General features: G+C 36.5%; 1 protein-coding gene and 1 long non-coding RNA gene across 16 annotated transcripts in view; both read right to left on the bottom strand.

Annotated features, from left to right (window-relative positions):
- Nucleotides 1-24,928, bottom strand: part of LOC100749771 (neurobeachin) — a 418,748-nt gene that overhangs the window by 114,924 nt on the left and 278,896 nt on the right. The gene's annotated exons all lie outside the window — the stretch shown is intronic.
- LOC117151938 lies at nt 21,722-24,864 on the bottom strand. Its single transcript, XR_004462109.1, has 2 exons — nt 23,608-24,864; nt 21,722-23,247 (listed from the first exon to the last, which is right to left on the bottom strand). It is a non-coding gene; the product is annotated as an uncharacterized LOC117151938 (long non-coding RNA).

Consider the following 24,928-nt stretch of genomic DNA (forward strand, 5'->3'; position numbering starts at 1 on the left):
GTGTTTTCATCAAGGGGAAGAGAAAATAAAGATCTGCCAGGAGCTGGTTAAATTTTTCGACGAGGAGTGTGATGACAAGTGGCGTGGTAAACGAAGAGACGGCTAGTTCATTTAGAGAAACAAACAAACAATGCTTCTTTTAATCAACTTTTTGACTTTAATTGACTTGGCTAAGATACCGTCCGTCGCGTTTATAATTTTCTTTCTTGGCAGATTTCCGAGTAAAAAGTTTCACTCCAGATGGAGGATCGGTTTAATGGCCAAAATCAATTGGCTGCTCCAAGTTGGCGCGATATGAATTTCGCTGCGTCAAGTACAGTGTATCGTGAAAGTATTCGGACAGAGACCTTTCATGAATACTTTTCAATAACTGTTCAAATACTTTTGTGAGCTACTGTAGTTACTTCGTTATCTTACTTTTTATCGTTTTGTCATTATTTTGTAATTACTTTACTTTGAAACTATATTGTAATTTGTTACAAAATGTAATTTTACGGCGATAGATCGAATTTTACTAATCGTCGATGATGAGTTTGAAGTTGCTGACATCCTAACGATGCTTGTAAATGAGAATCTCACACAATGGTACTTCAGTGATAAGCTCGTAATTGCAAAGGTTCATAATTGTTTGCGTCAATAATAGCAAAACGAAGGAGATATAATCGAGAAATTTATAAAGCTTTGATGAAGATATATATGCAAGGTCATCAATATTTCCTTGTACAAAACGTTCGTGCTTTCAAAACGAAACAAAACAACCAAATATTCCGTATAATCTGGTATTATCTGGACCCTTACGAAATATTTCTTCTTGATAGTGGAAGATCTTTGAGATAATTTTATTTAAAGAAGAATGTTTATCATACTTTCCCATTTGCGTATTAAAATATTCATATTAGAGCATTTTATTAAAATAAATCTTGTAATTTAAATATTCTTTATTGAACTATTCTTTGTAAAAAGATCCGCTACCCGATTTACACGTTTTTTCCAACAGCAACATTATCAGATAATGGAACGTTAGAAGGAACGACTTAAAGAGCAGCATAATTCTCCTCTATTCTCTTTCATTTCGCGAACAGGACGTCAAAGCAACAATGGCACTCATTTATTTTTCATCGGTCCGCTTTACTCTGTCTTTTCTAATAATGAACACGGCAATTATCTTCATGTCAACGAAAGAAAATGCAGTCATTAAAACTACCTTACGAAACCTTTTGCTAAATTGCCTTAATTGGCCAATTAATTAGAGACGATGGAAGATAGATATAAAATATACAAAATTATAAATTGCCAAACCACGAAAACCATATTGTTTTATCATTATAAAATTAGCAAACAGTATTTTTATCACAGATTTCTCTTGTTTAATTTTAAATAAAGTATTATATTATACATAAATATTATAAATAAATATTTTAAAAATATTTTAAAAGAAATATCCTCTTATATCATCATTAAATATTAAAAATTTTTTTAATAATTAGAATTTCATTCCTGACACGGTCGCATAATTATAAAAGAAAAATAAAGGTATATTATACAATACATTTTCTAATATAAAATGTCCAGATCTCATTTGGAACTTTAAATTGCCATCAAATTGAAACATATTTATACATAAGCAACATATTCCGATAAATAATATTTCTGATTGTACATAACAATTTAATAATAAAATACAGTTGTCAGGTTAAATAAGAATACATTTATATTTACTACGTAATTAACTTATGAGTCTGTAAAATCTTAATCAACATACAGCATCCGGATTCTCCAGATAATATTCTTAATATTCTTAACCTCTTTTAAGTATCATTAATTCTGCTTAAAATCTATAAGAAATTCAATAAACAAAACAGCAAATTATATATATAACTCGCATCATCATTTTTTTATCTGTCTTTCAAATCGCATGATATATTCTTAATGTAAATACTCTTTAAATTTTACTGTTTTATAGTGACACAGTGTAACATGAAAATATCGACGATGGAAGGATAAAGAGAAAACGTATGTAGGTGAGCAAAATCACTTCGTTGAAGCGTGAAATGAAAGGGATTCAATTTGTGTGCTCTAAATGACTGTGACACGGTGTCGTGGATGTGTTTGTGTTTATGTAGATTGCAAGTTAAATCGAAGCAAGATGGCCACTATTACTAGTGATGGTCAGAGAACGATGGATAGAATAAGTTTCCTAGTCCTCGCAGACGGCAAACATTCACGCTGCACATGGCCTTCATTTGCATTTCCTGTATGACCTTACTTTCGGTCGTAACGGTAACGGCTCGTTCCTCGCTTTGCTTCTCCCGTGATCTCGTGTTCGCTCTGCCCGAAATCGATATTTCCTTTTAGGTACCATCGCATCGTCGACATCGCATCGTAAAACGTCTACTATTGAATGGAACTATAAGCAATGGAAAAGGAATGCGCTACAGCGAAAAGCTTTGTACAGGATGAGGTAGTCGGTGTAATGACCTGGAAAATTGCTGATATTCCTTATTGAAATAGACTCAGGATAATAAATTTATGAAGTCGATCCGTATAATTTCTTGTACTTTATAAAGAAAGAGTTTTTTTTTTCATAAAGAGATTCTTGTACTGTATATCAATATCGTGGAAAATAAAAAATACGAGGAGATTATTTATGTTAAAAGATATCTTTGCTACTCAACGCGATTCGCTGTTTTCGAATTTCGCGGAGTCGTAAACTTATGATTACGCTCGTTTCTAACGATATACCAGGGACATCGATTTATGTACATTTAATTGTATTAGAATGAGTCTATTTTAAAATAACTAACTATGGAACTTCAAATATTTATTAAGCTAATATTCTCATTACACTAATGTTTGAAATATAACAGAAAAATTATAATCGGACATCTTATGAAATATTTATAAAATAATCATTTGTTTCTATAGACAACTACGATAATTTAATAATAATAATTACGGAGGATATTATTACGAGACACGAGATGGAGACACGAGAATGGATTTCACAACTGCTTGGAAGCTTGCGCGAAAAAAAGCTGTTCGTGCGCTAATTGCGAAAGAAGGAATGGAATGGCCGTTTCATAAATGATTACAATGAAATACCAACTGGTATTATAGATGTCATAACTTAGCGATAGCACGAAGGCTTGCGGCATTCTCCGGAACAACTGGGAATTGGTCTGAGGATGCCGTGAATTCCTGTGTTCGTCTGTTCTGATGAACGTCCTGTCGACACCGTTCTCGCTAGAACTTTGCTCCGAATTCGACTCGTAACCATTGATCTTTCTTCGTGCGAAAATTCTTCCTGTCATGGCCAATAATCGTCACCGTATTACAAACAGAGCACTGGAATACTAACACGGTTGTCTAATTGATATATTGCGAAAGTTAATGAATTTTGGTCTCTAAAAATTGAAAGTAATTCTGCTTGATTCATAAATAATCAGGTTTTGTGTTGAATAACAACTAAGCAAAGAAAGAAACATTTCTTTCTGTTAAAAGGTAACGAAATTTCTTTGATATAGTCGTAAGACGGAATTGGTCGATTCAATCATTTAGTTATACTACTGCGTCTGATTACTACGCACTGATTCGAAGATAGACAAACAAGGTACAGAATTAAGCTGCAATGCGTAGCTTTCTCGTGTCTCACGAACTTTAATAATTTTTAATTCGGAAATAAATCCTACCATTTATTATTAATTATAATATATGTAAATCAAAAAGTATAACTACATTCTTCCGTTTTTTATCCTCCGATACTTTTGTATTTTCTCTTTCTCTTCTCGCTTCTTTTGTCATCAAGCTTTAATTCTTAATCGAAACAAATACACGATACCACGAAATTCAATTAAAATTCCTCCTAGCCATATTCTAGGAAGACCGCAGCTCTTAAAATTTTAATCGTTAACCCTTGATCCTTGATATAAAATAATTAATTATACATAACATTTTACATTCTGACTAAATTGCGAAGCCATAATCTGCTTGTCGATCGATACTTGACGTGTGCGTCGATATATAGTGAAAGCCACTCGTTCACAGTTAGCAGCTCGAGGAAAATAGAGCTATATGGGATGGCTACGTTTCAATTACCTCGGTGGTTGGTCTCTCCGCCGTCCCGCAACTACCTAAACCGATATACGGAATTTGCCTAAGCCCACGGGTATGGAGCAGCGTCGCGGGAGCTAGATAAATATGACGACGACGCTGGATGCAGGACATGGACCGTTTCCCTTTTACCGGAACGCAATTTAGATTCTATCTCATCGGGACGAGACGCGAGCGCTCGAGCCTTTCGTCCGGATTGCGTTTTTCTCCCCTACACCTCCTCTTACTTCCATACCCCCTTGGATACACGATTTTCGTTTCTCCCGGCTGTATTTCCAATCTTCGTAAATTGAAGCCTCGGCTGGAAGCACGCCCGTACACTGATTTAGTTAGATAAAAAAAAAGAAAAACGCTCATCGCGGTTACGCCTGTTATATTCGAGGTTCGATTGCTTCGTAATTATGATTGCCTGATCGTTACCGTTTATCCTCTTTGTATCCAGCACGTTCAATTTTGTGAACGTCATCGATAAACCTATTTCGTGCAGATTAAAGTATTATGAGAATATAGGTGTATCGACGGCATAATTTTTTTTTATTTTCTTGGAAGATATATTTGTGTATGTATTTAAGTAAGAAACTGTAAGAGAAGTTTAGTAAACAATGAAATTTTTATAGCGACTTTCGAGAGAATTATGTATTTAAGGGGTGAAAGATGCGTGACTTTATTTCCTTTGATCAGATACCATTGTTTGCTCGAGAAGAAAAATATCGTGATTAATTCTGGTGAGAAATTATTAATTAGAAATGATTGATTATTATTGAGGTTATTAGATGTATAAACAGACAAACGCGTGGATAAATTGTAAGATAGAAAATATATTTTAATACAGAAGTGTAAGTACAAGCAGGAATATAATTTGAGCTGGTCTAGATCCACACGCTAGCAGCGTTACCCTATAACTGAAAACCCTAAAGCCAACGTCGCCTGTCTACTGTTTATGGTCTGCCTTCGTCTCAGTCTTTTGTCTATACGCTGTCGATGGCTTCAGTGCTTGAGAAAACTAAAAAGACCAGATGTAGAGTTTTCTTAGAAGTGGTGATCATTTCAACAATTATTAATACGAATAGTTGAAAGAAGATGAATCATGTATTTGCATACCTTTGTTTCGAAGTTCCTTTTAGCTTAATTCTTATGATCAGAAAAGCTTCGAATCAATTAGGAAGAAAAGGTTTCAGACTTACAATTTCTTTTCTCTCTTCGATAGTATTCACGTTACCACATTTTCACGGAGTGCAAGATTTCAAACAGAGATTACAGGGATTCTAATTTCCGAAAGGTAGCATTGCATAGTTGCACTTAAGTAAAATCGAGGGAACCGTTCGGAGGATCTTCATTGGCACTCTCACGATCTTACTGCTATTCACAATCTTCTAAGAATACCTTAGACTTTAGGGGAAATGGGAACTGAGCAATAGCTTTAAATTAGTTTCGAAGAATCACAATTGCTAACTATCGAACTGTAAAGTACGTGAACTTTGATTTCTCGTTAACGCGTATTGCTATGCCGTACTTGGATCTTGAATCACGTTCAGTTTGATCTCAAGATCTTTAATTCAATCTTAAGCTTAACGTAGCATTCAGTGATTAATCATTCAGCGTTCAAATAGCTTCTACGATCGATAATTCGTTCGACGAATCGTGCAAAATTTAATTTTGTTTTTGACGAAGCAGTATAACGTCAAAGTGTATTGGATGTTTCATTCAATTAATGCTTCGTCTATAGCTCAATTAACCATTTCATTATTTATTTGCAGAATTTTTTTGTTCCTTTAGGATTAAATCTTAGTTCCTGTGAATTAAATTTCTATGCACAGAATGCATGAAGAAAAATACTGTCTTCCTTTGATATTAATTCGTGCAAGAACAAGAATTTTTAAACGAAGTCCAAGTACGATGGTCGAAAGACAGGAATTTTAGACGTAACGTGTTCACTTGCGAGATTTCAAATAAGCTCTCCCGGGCTGGTTAAATATGAGGGCGAATTTTCGTAAGAGGGAGCAATACGAGAGTCTGCAGTAAAAGAGTTTACAAGAAAATATTAAAAAGTCGAGGAGGTCTGAAGTAAGTACCTGAAGCCAACAGCTTAACGTGGTATATACACTTAAATAAACCCTTCATATTTTCTAATTTAACACTTTTATCACTTCTATATTTTGACGTAATAAAATTGAACTCATATAGTTGAATCGATCGTCAACAGAACGAAGTTATGACTATAAGAGTCTTATTCAATAAATTAAAAGTAACAAAGATTCCTTGAAATGTAAATATACTACGATATTCACAAACTATCAAACGCCAGTTAATTTAAATTTTTCATCGGGCTATACCAAACTTTATCCGACTTTAAATCAGTTTAAATCTATAAAAAAGCTTTCTCTTCGTTTTAGACGCATTCCGTCGGTGTTTCGCGAAAGTTGATAGAAATGTCGATCGCGATCTCCGCAGACTACGCAAATCGAAAGAGTGCTTCCCATAGACACGTACAAACGTGCAGGAGTACGATTACCGCCGTGTCAGACGGTAACGAGATAACTTGAAAGAAAAAAGAACGCTCTGTGCTTCTGTCAGCAACGTTCATGTAAAACGAAGGCGAGACAGAAGATAGTTGAAGGGATGATTGAGGGAGAAAAAGGACAGGACGATGGAACGAGGAAAAGCTCCTGAAGGAGAGAGGAAATGGAATCGTGCTGCGGATTAATGACGCTACTTTCCCAGTGATTCGAACGTGTCAATCAATACCTACGGTTATCCTTCCTAGACGTCCGATATCAGATTGTACTCGTCATTTTTGAGGATCTCTTGTTGTTTGACTCGCGTTCGTTCGAGCTTGGATTTCCACAAAGGTATCTTGTTATTCTTCACTTCGTACATCCCTTTTTCTTTTGAAATAACGCGAAATAAAGCGTCCCCGGACGCTAAATCGGAAACAAACAAGATTTTTGAACGAAACGTGTGACTTGAATTTTCCTTTGTCATTTAACCATCGGATAAAATCGTAAATGGAGATATGAAAGCTTTCCATGGTAAGTGTTCAAATACTTTCGTGAATCAGTGTAGGTGTTTGCTAGTTTGTACTACTTGTATCAGTTTGAAAAAGATTAGAATCTGAATGAAACGAGACTTTCATTGTACTGCGCGATTTTTATTTAACTTTTTAATTGCGTGGAAGCAAAAGGACATGAAAGTTTCCTTTTCAGATGCGTTTAACTGGCTGAGTGAAAGAACAACGCTATCGTCGGAAAAGTTCGAATTGAACCGGGAAGTTGCAGCTCGTTAGAGCGTTTATAATCCGCTTACGAGCGAGTTAACTTCGAGTTCCAAGAAAAACAGATCGAAAGCGATTTGTTCGAATTATAATCCACGATTCTGGTTATCGGAAAAGCTTCCACGCGCGCCAGGTTATGGCGGGGCGTTTAAAAACGATCGGCAAACTCGTTCGAGTTATTGCTGTTGAAATAACATTTCCGCAGTTTGCCTGTTTGCCTTTCGTTCGTGCGCTTAAACATGCACAACGAGTGGAAAAGCAAACCAATTAGTCAAGCAATGTGCCACGTTTCCAGGGTGAAAACGCAATAATTTTGTTTTTGTCGATGATACGAAATACACGTCGGAGGAATGCCCGGTAAAATAGATTTCAGAATTCAATTACGTTATTTTGTGTCCAATTAAAATAATTCGTCACCTGCGTCGTATAAAAACTAATTTCAATATTTGTGAATTATGGTTCGACAGATTTTATCTGTAGGAAAAAATATCAATTTTCTAATTTTAACTTCAATTCTTCAGTAAATCTTATCGAATATAAAATATAGTTTTTCAATATTTTGCATCTAACATGGTATTACATCTGTTAAGAAATGCACATTTATATATACAAGATTGTAATAGGAAAGGTTCAAATAGGTTCAATAGAAAAATTCAAAAGATTATTTTCGAACAGTTGCAATAATTTAGGACGATTTGCGAAAAGTGCCACGAAACAGGATACGATACACACGGTTCGATAATAACGCAGGTGGAGTGGATTGACGCGAACGGGAAATTGCACGTGGAATTGTTAATTACCGTGCGAACGTAACCTAATGATGCGGTTCGGATCGGAAGATATTGGATCTGTGCCGTGCCGGCTGCTTCCTAAATCGATCGAATCCTCGTTGTAATTCCAAGTACATGTCTCCTAAAATTGCGATATCGTGTTTTACACGCAATCGCAAATCTATCCCGCCGTCATCGACAGTCGTTCAGTAGGTCATCGGTGGATTTCAGAGGATGTGCAAACGATCAGATTTCTCTAAAGAATTATAAGCTGAATGAATATGAACTTTTATTGGAACGAAATAAAAATTTTTGAAAATTTCAGAGATCTTCGTATATTAAAAGATAATATTATTCGTATCTGTTTGATTTGTAATAACGATAGATTTTTAATATCAGTAGAGAGCAAGTTTACTTTAGTATTTTTATTATCTTTGTATATCTATGTAGTTCAATTAACTTATTCACTACCATATTTTTCATTTATTTTATTATTACTATTCTTATGGTAAAATTATTATCAACTTGGTAAAATTTGTTCAATCTTGTATAATGCTCTAGAAATTTTTCGAACTGTGGATAAAACAAGTCGAAGTGAAACTGCTGACCACAAAAATTCTTATAAAGCGCTTAGAATCGTGACGTCCGTGAATGTGTCGTGAAAATATATCGAAAAAGAACTCGAAAAATAAAGTAGTGAGCTGCGAGCAAGAAGCTGAAACGACAGAAGCATCGGAGCAGTAAACCAGAAGCTGACATCCTACCTTCCACGTCGTCGAATTTTCTAAACAGGTCAATGAAAAGGCAACTGTTAGCTTCCAGCAATTCCTTGTCATTGGTATTTGCCAATTCCTCGAGGTGGTGCAAGAATGTTGGCACAACTTTCGTTAGCTACTGTCATCATGTACATGTAATTTGCTTTAACTTTAAGGTAGAAATGGTGAGATAGATTCACAAGATTTACTCGAAAGAGAACGTGAATAACGTTTTGTTAATAATTTTAATCCAATTTCACCATTTCCTGTTCTATCACACATTATCGTTAGTTCTATTTTTTAAATAAAATATCGAGAAGATAGCAAAGATAGATTTTTTTTAGAATATCATTCCACCTTAATATTTTAATGCAATCTTCGCGATGAAATTTTCTATAAAAATAATTGGAACTGAAAGTAATACGACACATCAAAGGATATTTTGCAACTCTCTTAGGAGACGTAGCCACAAACAAGACACAGAACTTGATATCATAATCCAAGTGTTGGAAACTCAGTTGATAGGTTTCGTTGATAAATCTCGCATCTTATCCCATATCTTATCTGTGCTAATACAACTTCTTGCTCTAAACTACCGTCTATCGATCTCCAGTCTGAACAAGATTACGCAACGTGACGCTTCTCAGGTTCCTACATCTGAACAAGTTTTCGCTTACGTAGATGATTTAACGATCGCTTTTACGCAATCGCCCGATTCAATCCTATTTTTGTGCCGGCATTTATCGAAAGCACCGGGGGATCAACGATTTCGAGGATTATCGATGGCCGTGTGGTATTCTTCGTAACTTCTGATTCATCGACGTCAAACCCCTCGAACTCTTTGCAATTCGGATCGACACGAGTATTCGGAATACGAAACGGAAATTAGAAACTACGAGATCCTCGAACGCGTTCGATGCGTTCTCGTACGCGTAAAATGACAATAGACTCGACGCGATAATAACACCTATGTGGGTATGTGTTAAATGTGACTCGGAAGATTAACTGTTTTGCTCAGTTCGCGGAGCATTTGACACGTTCGTCCCGGAAAATTAATATTCGTGCGAGTATACAAGATAAATGAAATTGAGCAACCAAGCTCGAGATTTTCAACGACTTCGATGTAATTTCGGGATTCAAGCTTCGTGACGTTACACGCTTCCATGATTACGTTCGAGAGTTGAATTTCGATGCAACTACCCCCTTTCTCCATCTCGCTTGAAGATTGTCACCGGCCTCGGCATAAGGAAGTTAAATTAAACGGATACGAGAAATGATTCGTGTTCCTCGATGTCTATGAGTTACAACGAACTCCTTTAATTATCGTAGGTATCACAATTGGATAATCGTTATGCAATAAACAACTTTGTAATTTCTTGTTAGCTTTGTTACTAATTGAACGCGTTTTAACCTTGCACCATAATTTATCAGCTACGTAATATTACTTAGACAAGTTACAAATTACAGGTTATAAACTTCCATTAAAATACCAAATATTTAAGCACTTTTAAAACAAGCTTCTCGATTCTATCGAAACAGCAATTCTCGCGAGATTAATTTACCGTGTAACGAGCAGTTCATAGTAAAAGTACCGTGATCGCTTTTTAATAAGATAGCGAAGAGGTAAGAGAGAACGGAATATTCCGAGGACTTTTTGCTGAGGTGGAATTGGCTCGATCAGAATGCAATGGAGCGAGAGGCTATCACACGCAGCGTTGGCCAGCTCCAACTTCATCGCCTCATCACGTCCTTATCGACTCCATACATCAGGCGGATTTATTCCTACGTATCTTGACCTTCGTTCGTGGCTATCTCGTCGAAAGTATCGCCACGTATACGGTGATCCACGTTTAGATTCATGGAATCACGGCAATCTTGTGCACCCGACCCTTCTTTATTTTTGATCCTGATCGAAAGAAACGAAATCCTAGCAGTTTTGTAGATCGGGATTCCGGTTTACGAGTATCGAGAGCAACCGAGGGAATTGTTTCTAATAATAAAGCTATCAGGAGTGCATTTTTGTTCGTCGTTACCGTACTTGAGAAGGTCTGCGACCGATTGTCTGAAAAATAATGGCAATAATGTTAAAAGATTGAATTTCAATTCGATTTACCAGTCGTAAGGTTAAACGAGATTTTCGGATCGGAAGATGCTTAGGTGGTTCGAGTTTAAAGCCTCGAAGAGAACCCAGACCTCAGAGTTTCCGAAACTCCAATCATTCTCAACTTCATAGATATGAATAGAATAATCTTGAGATTTATTCGAAATGCAAATTCGTGCATTTTACCATTCGAATCTTTTCGTCTAGTAGATATTACTTATATGGAAATAGTGAGATGCGTCTAACTTTTAGAAATGTAGTTATTATTCGCTGAAAATTTGTTGATTCTTTTTCATCGAGAACCGCGGAATAAATGGAAGAGAGAAATGTCAAAAATAATACGAATGCGAGGATAATAGAATATTACAAAGCGGCGTAATACAATATCGCAAAATAATTTAGGTTCGATCAATCCTAAATATTCGCCAGGCCAGACAAAGAGCCGATTTTAAAAGGCTATTGAATCGGAACGTGTGCATTCGTTCGTGGAATGGATGGAACACCACAAATTAAACACCTTCGATCAGTCATGAACGTCGCACTCGCAGATAAAATAATTTTCCAGGTCTAGCGCACCTATCGTTCTGCAACACGTTTCGCGCTACTATTAGTTTAGTATTTATACGAACAATTCTATTGTGTCGTATCAACGAAATATTCGCGGCTCAATAATCTTTCGATATTATCCTATAAACGACTTCTACGTTATGTCAAAGCTGAACATGTGCTGAAATGCTTAGCGATTTTACTCGAAATTCGAGGGATAAAATACCGTCCGATTCGATTAAATATATCAATTACAGCAGAAGCACTATTTCTACGGATAGATAATGCGTTTTTCTACGCTACCAGTAAAGAAAGATTAATTGTCTCGGGGGAAGATATATAGCGAGTAAGATTGCCGCAAAGAATTTCCACTTTCCTGTGTGGAAAGGAAAATTCCAACAACTGAAACGGTCAATTTTTCACCTGGCCGAGGCTGAGAAAGCGGAGGTCAAGTGCAAGATGTCTTCGTGGACATTTGGGAGTGGAGGCAAGAGTATCGTATATTTCTTTCGAAATATTTTCTTTTATTTCCTTAACACTGAATTCTACGATTATCTCGTAAAAATAAAAATTATCGGTAAAACATTGTACTTTATTCACCTACTTAACACCGGGAAAACCCGTTATGAAGATTGCAAATCTGAGTTTTAGGGGGTTTCATGTAGTAATATTTTATGAACTATAATTTGCTAATTATCGAACAAGTACATAATTTTTAAATATTTAAAAATTTGCCAGCCTATACTCGAATTGATTGTGTATAGCGCATTATCCGTATATATCTTAACGAAGAAATAAATAGGAGAAAAGTTATCCTGCTTTAATAATAAATATAATGTAAAAGAGTAATATTAAAAACCGAATCATAGTGCTCGCAAAAGATGTAGACACCGAGGAAAGGAAATTGCATAAACATACTGTCTATTTTCTGCAGTAAGGATAAGTTCATAAAGAAGGAGGAAGAGATCCTTTCTGTCTCGCTGCTTAATCAAACAGGTCAAGAGGAACGAATGCTAATACAGAAAGAAGTACGGCTGAACCTGTTCGTTTCTTAGCGTCTGTATATTAAAAAAGAATATTATTTCAAAATTTTCATTATATAAATATTTTCAAAATAATACGAGTTTATTATGTTCCAAAGAAGTTACAATTAAACTAAGTGAACAGAGATAATGATTTTCGAATGAATCTCGAACGACGCGAGAACACTGAACACTATCAAGTGCTATACTAATTTGTTTAACTCGTGTACTTGAAACTATCAGTTATCCAATTAATTTCTACATGTAATACATGTCTCTTCTGACAATCTATGCTTATGAATGAACACTTAAAAGCATTTCGACAATTTTACTCACAAGTATTAGCCATTCGCGTTGTATCCGTCAACTAGCATAGCTAACGCCGAATCCCGGTACAAATCTCATTTACCTAAATACCGACTCTGTAACGGTACCCCGAGTCCCTTGGGTAACGCGTAGTGTCGTAATGTTCATCCACAATTTCGTGAGATAGTGGCTCACGAAAGCTGAGACACGATAACGTAGTAATCTTGTTCTAGAGAAGTTTTGAAGGAGCAGCTGATTTGAAATTATAATCAAGAAGCTGTCCATAAACGCGGCCAGAGTAACGACCCTCGCGGCTTCTCTCCTTCACATCGAAATATTTCCTCGCGATTTCCCCTTTCCACGTGACTCCGCTCCTTCTCTGAGATTTTCTCTGGTTCTTTCCCGACGTTTCGCGTCCCTGTACTCCGGAGTCAATTTCGACAAGATGGAAATTTTCGCGGCGATCGGTCGAGCACAGATCTCAGCCGCGTTCAATTTTAACGGGGATTTATGGAGATAAACTGAAATAAGATTGAACGCTGTTCACTATTCCAGCCACGTTGACGGATATTTTATACCGGTTTTCTTGCACACGTTACTCCTCCGCCCCCCCCCTTTCTCTCGTTCTCCCTTTCCCACTTTGCGAATTGAAATGCAACTTTATAAACGAGCGCGAGGGTGAATGCTAAATAAACGCAGGATCTTTCGACCATCTGCGTTTTTTCCAGCCATTCTTCACTTTGCTTACGGGCATCCCTTGTTTCTTGTTAATCCATTAAAGAGCGACGTTGCGTTAACACAACATTTCGTTTGCAATTTTCGCAATTAATTTACGTCACCTGATACCTTTTCCCTCGCTATAGCTTCTTTCTAGATTTTACAATCGTATGAAATTTAAAAAACTGGATGTACATCTTTGCAACATCATGATAAACCACGCACACGAATTGCTTGGTAACATGAAAATGGGAAACATCGATTTCCAAAATATCAGGCAAAATTGTCTAGATTCCCCGAAGCCAGTCGTGTTATCGTAAACTCGTCGGATTGTCTGGTTTTGTGTTGGTGAAGGCAAACAGTCGTAAACGAATAGACCACGCGCGAACAAAGAGAGTGACGGCAATCTCTAGAGAAATAGGAATGAAAAGTTTCTTCCTAGCGAGGCATCCCCGAGGAGACATCACACATAACGAGGATAGTGTTCTCGGGTCATTCGATAATGAATTATTATTCCGGGGCCGCGGCTCGTCGTGACAATGCATTAAATTAAAGAAGCTAGCGAGTTTGCCGCGTGAACCACTTTCCAGTATACGACGGCTATAGCGAAGTCGAAATAACATTAATTAAGCCCGACATCGGGAATAGACGAGAGGATGCAATAATAGGATCACACTGACGGTTATTAAACGCGCTGACTGTGTTCTCCAGACTGTAAGTAAATCACGAAACAAGCAGTTTTGGAACCAGTTCACTACGAATTTGAGTCTGCTACAATAACTTATATGTAAACTCGGGACTATTACATAATTTACAGTTTAGTAGAACTTCGGTTAAGGTAGAATGAATCATTGAATACATCTTTCTTCTCTTTTGATTTTCTGATTTCTATGCCACTGTGTAGCTGAGGCCGAATATTTTAATAAAATTTCGAAGATGAGAATAAACTAAAAGGTTGGAAGATATGACTTAATGAAAATAGGTGATAGATCCACAAAGTGACAAACACGCATACTTAATCTGAAAATCAAATGAAAAGATAGTTTTAATGTGAAATTGACTCATCATGTTTTCTATGGTCTTCAAATTATTATTACATATCCAATGTAATTTAGCTGTTTAACAGCAAAAATATCACGAATCATCGAATAATGTAAAAATAACTTGACGATATTTTCGCAATACTTTCCATCTATCCTCCTCCATAAAAGCTATCAACTTGTGCAACGTTCTTACAAGAAACTTACTCTTGAAAATCCTTTTAACTCGAACTCGGCCGTGTCTCGGCTACCGTATTTCATCGTACAACTCGGTCTTTATAGACAACGAAGGTAGCAATTTCCTTCAAAGGCTCGACTCAACGCGCAGATATGATTTATGAGAATATATCAACGAAAATAGTATAGAAAATTCTTTTACATACGTACGAAACCGTGAAATTCCGTTTTATATTCAAAGATAAATCGTCCGTACTATTAGCTGCTCAAATATAAAGATTTGCATAGTACGAGGTTTTGAGAAAGTCGGTCGCGATGACTGTTAATCAACAAGATTCATGCAAAGAATATAGCCCGAGGTGGGTTTCCCTCTTCGCGAAATGTTCGAGGTAAAAGAGGGTAGTCGTTTTCGGCGAAATTTTCGTTTAGCTCGTTTGGTCTGCGAATTCACGAGCACCGTTCCTCGTCGTGGCCTCTGATTGGCAATAAAACACGATTGGCCCGAGTCAAGACATCGTTCGAGAGCAACGAGTAAATGAGAGGCGTATTTCGCTGTCGTCACTGAACCAAAGCCGTCGATTCTTAAACGTCGCCTCTTGAACGTTAATTGCTTCGTCTCTGAGGCTGACGTTAAATCGTCGTCTTCTGCGTTTCATTGTATTTGCGCTGGTATAAATAACGATTTGTTAGCGGATAATATTGTTAACAATTTCAGCCTTTATACTATACTCATATTTCGTTGTTATTCTGTCTATTTGAGTTGTCCTGTGGTGATATGGAATCCTTTCGTTACAACTGTTAGTATCAATTTGCGAGAAAACCAGGCTATGCACGATTAACAATAAACTTTGCCTGAAAGCTTATCGATAACAAATTTCATTCACATAAACATTAATAGCGGCTTTTTATTTTTGCGATCTGACAGTGTCTTTTTGTTAACTGTTATTAATTAGTGCGTTATAGTATAATCAATATAACGAGTTTTCGAAGAGAGCTTCATTTACGATTCTATTACACTGAGGTGGTCTATTATACGTGTTGGCTGGTTTATTGTAGAGACAAGCGAGGAATTTGTAGTTGTCAGTTATATTAAAATCACAATGCTACTGTTCAACTCCACGCTCGCTATTCGACTGTAGGACTCGCTATAATAAATATACTGATTGTCCTAGAGAGCACGTTCGTCTATTTGCATTGATCGGTGATGTTACAAAAAGGTCGAACGTAACTCCGGTTGACGATTACAAATAACAGCGATAATGTTTTGTCCAGAGTTCGTTTACCTTTGAACCTAGCAAACCAAAACAACATTGGCACTCCAAGGCACAACAATATGAGTCTCTCCGATTCGGATCTTCCATTGATTCATGTGCCGCTACAACACTATATATATATAACATCAATATAAACATCAATAGCTGGCAATAATTACATTCAAAAAATGTTATTTTTTAGTTTAACTTGTATAATATATTTCCAGCATATTTCAAATCTTTCTTTGCATAGGTATTCTCTTACAAAAGTGACTTGCTATAGTATATTTTACGCATGAAATGCTCCCTTTTTTCGCAAATTTTTATCGAGCAGAACGTAACAATTCAGTAAAGATATCTCCATTGAAATCGTTGTTCAAATTTATAAAGAGAAGAACTGCAACGGGCATAGAATCCAGATTGCGAAACAACGCAACTAAAAGTTCACAAAGGAGGATTGGTCTTGTATAGTATACCTATGCTCGCAATTGTAGCAGGTGGGAATGAACTTCTCGGACGTTGGATGTGAATGAAGGTCTCGTTGCACTACTGCCTGTAAATGACAAGTGTTTAGGAAAGCATAGATGGGATCAAGTTGCTGTTTGGCGTAGAAGGCAGTGTTTCAGGCAAGATACGACTTTAAATGGATTGTACGGATAGAGAACACATGGAGTTTCCGATATAACGAATCGTTTGGCTTGATGGTGATGGCTTTGCGAATAGAATGAAATCGAAGAACGAGTTTAGTTTGCGGTTAAAGTTAGTTGGTGTAAAATGAGAAATGTAAGAATAGAATTGTAACTTGGAATTGTATCACAACGTCTATTCATTTTACTGTAATTTTCAAAATAGTACAAACATTTCAGAGTATTCCATCTCTTGTATCCATCTCCTACACTAAACATCAAATTCTTAGAATGCAATGATTACTATCTTCAAATCTATCTTCATTCTCACAACACAATCACAGTCCTCGAATCAAGAAAAATCTCTCATTGATCAATTGAGATACTTTTCTTCGTTATCTATGACATCTTACTTGAAATTTTTCCACTTCATCTTATTCGTTCGCTTCCTCGAAACGAACGAACTCCACAACGACAATGATGTACGTCGAAATCGCGTCACGAAAGTGATCATCAAGGTCCTTCAGGAGGTAATCGCGTTCCATGCTGAACCAGAGATCGTGTTAATACACTACTGAGAATTCAGTTTCACGTTTACTTTGTCTATTGACAAACATCAAATATTCCAATAGCTTCCTGTTAGCTCAACTGTTTATTATTAGTTTCATATGATGACAATTGTATAAAATCACACCTACTGAATATTTCGATCATCATTTAAATAAATTTCACGTGAAGATGTTTCTATAAGATCACATCTATTGATGTATTTATTTGAAACAATTATATGAACGGTTTATAAATATTCAGCAAAGAGATAAACCTAACCTTGACTGTCTTTCCTTCGATCTCAACACTTCCATTTGATGCACTTATACTTCGATTTTCCCACCCTGTCTGCTCCTCCTTTGTCTTATGCTCAACGACGATCCGTTCAGCACGAGCCAGTGTACTCGGCCGCGCGAATCCATCCTCCTGGAAAATTATTCCTCTGAAAGGGAGTCGGGCTTTGGCACAAACTGCTACGGAACCAGCCACCGATTTCGAGCCCCCGAAATCGGCTGAGCGATAACGCCGTCGTGACGTCACATTCTCGATAACTGAGAAATTTCTGTCGGGCCGTGGAACCGTAGCCAACGGACTGGAAGAGCGTAGAGCTCTGCGCGTTTAATGGCGAGTTAGAATTAACCAGGCGTCCGCCTCTCTGCTGTCTCAAATGATATCGATGCACAAAACCAATGCTGTTGGCTGGAGAAACTAAACGTGGGCTTGATAGTTTGAGCACAAGAAACGATTAAGAACTGAAAGACAATTAACACGTCTGTTTTTGGGCCGCTGAGTGTTTGCGCTTGACAGGACGATGGGAATATTGTCTGTGGTCTTGTAAATTGTAGATTTGAACGTTTTATTCTACAATATTGGGTTTATTTCAATTTTTAGCGGATTTTTAATGTAGTTGTTTCAATATCGAAAACTTTTTCCGGTTAATTGTATTCGCTATTAAGAAATCTATTAAACTGAAATTATAATATCGTTGTAATAAAATTATAATAAAAAAATCTGATCGATTTATAATATTTTAATAGAACTTCCAAACCATTTGCGGTATATATGGAAAAATTTATTTTTGAAAGAAAAATCTTTTATCCATTTTTTTTTCTATGAACTCCTTCTCGCTATTAGGCTACATTAAATGAAGCGGCATTAGATAGCCGAAAAGACCGTGCTAAGTACTCGTCCTAATGTACAATAAAAGGAAAACAAATAAAACATCGCCTCTGCCGCAAGAGTACGCTTTACGATCTCGTTTCCAGCACGCTTCCTGCTCTTATTTGCTCGAGAAACGCATGGCTGTCTAAATCGGAAATGTTGCTCGGAAACCGCTCCAGAATCCTGCAGTGTTTGTCTACCAACGTTGTTTATGAGACGCTGCAATTCTTATCGTTTTTCCCTTTGCCTGGCAAAACTAACCCGTTGGATCGTCCATGTAGACCGATATCAAAAAGCTTTTCCGTGATACGGTGCCTGGTGGAACGTTTCCTTTTCACCCTATATCCCGTAACAAATCGTCGCTCATTAAGAACGATTTGTCTTACTTCTCTTGTAATAGGTCGGGAGTATCTAATAAAACCCGGTTCTTCCTTTCTTAATACGCTTCCGTGGAAGCTCGTCCTTCATGATTTGGTTCTTTTACATGAGTTCTCCAATGAGACGGTGAATTTAAAATTTGATGAATCGAAAAATGTTGGTTGAATGAGAACGAGACTAATTTTAATTATAACGGAATACAAGATAAGTGGAAAAGTTAAGATTTCGATATTTTTATTTTAATTTAATTCTATTACTCTATTGCGTTTCAAATTAATATTTTCACTTCTGACAAAACACTTCAATTTAATTCGATTCTTCACGAGGAAAATTTTGATCATGAGATCGATATATGAGACACTTCGATTCGTTTATTCGACATTTGGAAGAACGAGCTGGATATTTCGAGGGACCGAAACGTCCAGCGAAAGCTATTAGTCAGTTTATACGGCATGCATACTAATGTTTCCCGTATGAAAGCAATGGATGTCCCGACGGATGAACGAAAGAAAGGTAGCGCATTTTTTCGTTAATCCGAAAGGCAATATCGGACTTGCAATGATCACTGTATCGGTGATGAAAGCGTCACGAATAAATGAACCCTTTTGTATGCTGGCATGGCATAGAATCAGAGTTTGCGTAAATCACAAAGCAGGGATACCGATAGCATCTATCAAATGACAGTTCTACTTTTCGATTAACTTTACTTCCGATAATTAATCTCGTCGATAAATTCGTTTATCACCAATAATCATTCTATTGGAAATATTTTTCGATGAAAATGTACAAATAATCCTAGTAATTCAACTTAAAACAAAAGATACAGATGATAATAGTTGACTTTTGTTTCGTCTTGAAGAAAAAATAATGGAGAAAATCAGGTAAAAAATAGAAATTAAAATATTGTATTTATTTATTCATTCAAGCAGATAGTATTAGTTACGTGTTAGACATTGATCCTCTAATCGTTTTTAAACGCTTTCACCTCTACAAAGATATTAACGATTTTCTAAATGGAAATTTAATTTCCAGCGAATGTAAGTTCATCAACCCGCGCAATTTACAATACATTCTACACACAAAAATCGTAAAAGAAGCGAAATGATGCAGCACGTTCGTGTAGCTTGAAACGTTGTTTTCTCAGCGAAACAGGATACCGGAAACACTTTTTTCCCAGCCATCCTTTCATCCCCACTGATTATTCAGCAGGGACACAAACAGAATGCGTCGCGACGCGCCAGGGCGTTGTCCCGCGAACGATTTCCGTGGCACCGTTCTATGGTCGCACAATCGTGCACCGTCGACTAGATTACGTCCCAGGAACGTTCAAGCAACCGCAGCTCGAGGACTTGTGCTGTTTGAATAGACCTCTTCACGATAACTCCCGTTGCAACGCGCGGTTCTGCGAAATTGTTAGCGACATAGATTCGGCGAAAGGGAAAAGCAGATTGTACGATGAACGCAGGATCGTTTGGTTCCTCGTGTTTCGGCTCGCTATAACGGAGATACATGGATCAGCTTTGCACAGTAATAAGTAGATTAATTCGCTTCTCAACTTGATTTAGTGGAATGGAAGTAGAATGGAAATAATGTTATTTTCGTGAAAATGTGTTTTGAAATATCTCCTGTAGGTGAAATGTTTTTAGTTGTATTGATAATCATGAAAATAAATTATGTCAAGTAACGTTTATTTTGAGACTTGTTGACAAGTATTTTCTCTACGTCATCTAGTGGATTTAATAATTTCATATTGTTATAGTATACAATAATGGAGCATCAGAAATTAAATGAAAAATTCAATTTCTATGTATTATTAAATCATCTTATCGATTTATGTTTTTCTATGTTTAACTTTTTGTTGTTTACAATCTTTGTTTAAAGATGGACTCATTTATTAAAGAAAAAATAATTTCACTTGTATGAGACAACAAAGGACTTATTCTTTGTTTTGAATCGTGGTTTTAAACTTCAGTCTCTCAAATCTTAATTTTTAAGCCTTACTTTTAAATCTTCGTTTTAAATTGCGTCGTTAATTTTAAGTCATACTTTTAAAGTCTTAATTGAAAGCTGCGTCGCTGGATTTAATATTTTATATAGTCTTAGTTTTACTATCTATGTGAAAATCGATGCTTTATCCATAGAAACAGATTCTTGGTGATCTTCTTGCTCTTTTCGTTGGTCTTTTTGTTCCTTTTATTGGTATTCTTTTTGCTCCTTTCGTTAGTTTTTCGTTCTTTTCCGCGATTTTCCGAATCGGAAATATGTGGAAATATTGAATTAAATTTTTCGTTTGCGATTGCAGAATATTCTATTCTATATTTTATTTGTAACTTCAAAGAAGACTGTCATTTTAATTCAAATCGCTATTATATTGAATCGATAACGTCACACGTGACACAAAAATGATAAAAAAGAGTCAGATTAAAGATATGTACTTCCGTGGGACACAGAAAGGCATTGTATATCACGTGTATTCTGTTCTTAATCAATGGTGCACAGGGCCAAGCTAATTAAAAACGTAATTCTGAGACGCCGCGAGAGATTAACATTACCGCCGCGCAATAATGAGGTTGCCTCGTTAGTTGGTAACGTTTGAGAAGATAGCGTAGACTAAGAACATCCGTAATTACTTTTCTTTGCTCATGACGCAGCCGTTTTCTGGAAATTCTTGTGTATATTTATTCCCGGAGGATAACAGCCTTTTATTCTTTCTTCGAAGATATTCCTTAATGTCTCGAGATTGGAATAAGCGCTCGAGAATGATCATAAGGCGACGTATGTAAGTTTAATGTGTTGTAATAAGCGTTACGAAATGTCTTTTGTATTAATGTCTTTTATTTGATATCAAAACGTTAAACGTTTCAGGAAATAATCCGTATTTTAAAGATAAATTGTTAAAGTAGGGTAAAGAAAAAGAAAAGAAAAGGAACCGTGTAATTGCGATGCTATTCTTCTGTTATTTAATTTCTCAGTGGCATTAACAATAACGAGACAGAACAGCTCTTTTCTGTTCAATTTATTAATGGCATTAACAATAGTAATGGTCACACACATACACAGTACAAACATGACTGGTCTTTTATATGTGTAAGACGAATCATTTATAGAAAGAAAGAAAGAGGTAGTTGAAGCAGAAGAAAACATCGCGAGATTACGGCAAAACATGACATCTCTACTTTAAACAAGTGAAACGTTTATCTACTATCCTAATTCGAGGAAGCTTTTGTCACAGTTTTCTCGATAAACAACTTATAAAATTGCGCTATGTTTCTTGGGATATTTTAATATTGTATAATAGTGAACGAATATATAAATTTTAATTACGGTTTAAACAATTACTATACGTGAGTAGTTGTGGTTAATTTAATGAAAATTGTAGCAGTATCATAATGCAGTATAGAAAATTTCGTAGTAAACTCTATATGTAAATCAGTGTATAAACTACACGAACTTTCAGATGGTATAGGTACTTTATCCTTTTCACGCATGGTTAACAATATTTATAACTCGATCACACGTACGTGTCATTCTTTACGTTGCAGCTTCTTAAAATATTACTCTCTCCTCGCTTTCGTAGATCAACCTCAACGATGACGGATGCAGTACATATTTATCCGAGTCGGTTAACAGAATTTCCTTACGTGCTCAGAGAAGACATACACCTTCGGGTTGCCTGATTTACGGCGAATTTTCAACGAAACTTCACTCGATGAACAATGGTGTACGTTAATAAATGCAGCATCGGTAAGTTTCCAAAAATTTCAACGGAAGTTTCTGACCCGTTTAAAAACTTGCTGCGGCTGATTTTAGTCAAGCGTTAATAAAGAATATTCGACCAACCGACAAAGTTGACTTGCACAGAGAAAGAAAGAGGGAGAAGAAATTCTCGTTCAAACTAAACGAAAAAATAATATAAGAGAGAAAATGCTCCTGCGGTTTACGTGTGTTCGAAATGAATAAAAAATTACTCAGTGGAAAAAAGTATATTGCCACACATTCATAATAAAGTTTCAGCGCTGTTAGGAGAGTGTAATAATTTCTTCACTCTGGTTCGCGTGCTCGCGACTACCGAACATGCGCATAAATATCGTGTAGACGCGAAAGAACGTATAAATATATAAACGGGTGTTTCGGATTAAAAAAACAAACAGTTAAATGAAATATTTGATACTGGCGCGCCAATAAATCTTCCATCGTTAACCGCGCTGTTTATTTTATGCACAAATAGTGGCATCGAGCTGGAAACTTTGATTTCGTAGCCGCCACCATCGGATTACACATTTGTTAACGTGATTTTTCTTCAAGCTCGAAAACACATGATGCGGTCTGTTAAACGCATTTATGTGTACACCGTCGTTCAAAAGTTTAGGCTTGTTATTTTATGTTATATTCTCGATATCGTAGCGTTCGCAATGCAAATTATTTCCTTCCCTCTCGGAATACGTGTAACAATATGAGCGGATTCCTACGAACGAATAAGTATATAAATAAATTTCTATAACTTTCTATGCAGTTTGCAGTTCGAAGTTCGAAAAACGATCTTTTCAATCCCATTCTTTTGAAATGTCTAACGTTACTTATAAAGATATGGTCAATCTATGTGATTTTAGGATATCTGTAGCTCGTAAATAAAAAAAAAAACAAAATACGATTACTGAAAGCAATTTGAAAGTTGGTTCCCACGATATCACACTGAAGAGTGATATTTTCAGAAATTCAAATATTAAAGATACATAACAAACAGGGAAGTTAATATTTCCAACCTACCAGCTGTAATATTATCTTAAATTTTAACCATACATATATAAATATATATAGTAATTACCCGCAATCACGTTAATGTTTCACTAACAAGCCCGAAGTTTCCAATGGTAATTTCAAAAGTAATATACATATACACAATACCACAAGATGATATCGCGAATATTACCGCCTTGCGTTTCCACAATTTTCGCTTCGAATATCGGGTGAGAGGATGGAACGTTTTACCGTTGGTGATTACATTTTCCGGCTGCCGTATGAAATTTTAACGATCGGCTACGCTAACAACAGAAAATATGTTATCGTGCTACCATCTGATGTTTTAATTTCTCCGATAATCCCCATCGTTTCGGCGATTCGATCCGCGAGTAATTAACTGCAACACGACGCTTTTGGTGTGTCTGGTCGGCTCTGTCTGCGGTACATGGAGCATCGCCGACGAAGAGTGGTTATCGTCGATGCTCTGATGTTTCGACAATGACTCGCTTCCGACCGACAGAACCTACGACAACAAGAGCTCGGTCGACATAAATTCGAGCTGACCGCAACGCAAGTGTCGTTATTATCGCGCCACTTGCCACTAACCGGGATTAATATCCCGACCTGGCTAATAACTAAAGACATTCCTGTTATGCGAATGTATACTCGTCGTGCGAATACAATCGTGAAACAGCTGGAAAATATCAATGCGCGTTTGCAACGAATTAAGCCTATAACTGCGAGGCATTTACCGTTCTTTGGTGCTGGAGTCAAGAGTAAATACCTGATGATGAATAAATACTTGACAGATGTGCGATTTTATTGAAATTTTAAAAAACTTATGAAAAGAACAAACATTCGAAAATTTTGATTTCAAACGTTACGCGTTGTATGTGTGGACAGTACGATTCTCGAGCTCTGGTTACTTCGCTAACAGGTTCACCGACTTTTATGTTAGTCGTTTCATTCGTTTGTCATTCATCGAAGCTTCACAATAATTATACGAATCTTTTCATATTTCACGACTCATTTTGTCATGCATACAAATACCGGTAGACACATTCAAATATGCATTCATTCCATAAGATTTCTATAAGAGGCTCTCTGAAATCCGACGAATAAAAACGATTGCGTCATAATCATCGCAAAAATTGCACAAACATATTCATTAAGTAAATGTGAAAAGAAAACAATGGTAATGTATAGCTATGCTTAGAAAGCTCACAAGCTGGCAACGAGCCTTGGAGTTTCGCTGCTTCCGGTGATGCGCAGCGAATCCTGTTGACTGGAAACATCCATGTTTCATCGTGTTTCTGAGAGAAACGCAGCGAAGTTGAGTCATTAAACTTGACCCGACGTTTCGTAAACGCGTTTGCGCTTTCAGCTTCACTTCTGTAGCGCGGTAT

This window comes from Bombus impatiens, unplaced genomic scaffold, assembly GCF_000188095.3.
Source record: "Bombus impatiens unplaced genomic scaffold, BIMP_2.2 scf_0543, whole genome shotgun sequence".
In the NCBI taxonomy this organism is placed as follows: Eukaryota; Metazoa; Arthropoda; class Insecta; order Hymenoptera; family Apidae; genus Bombus; species Bombus impatiens.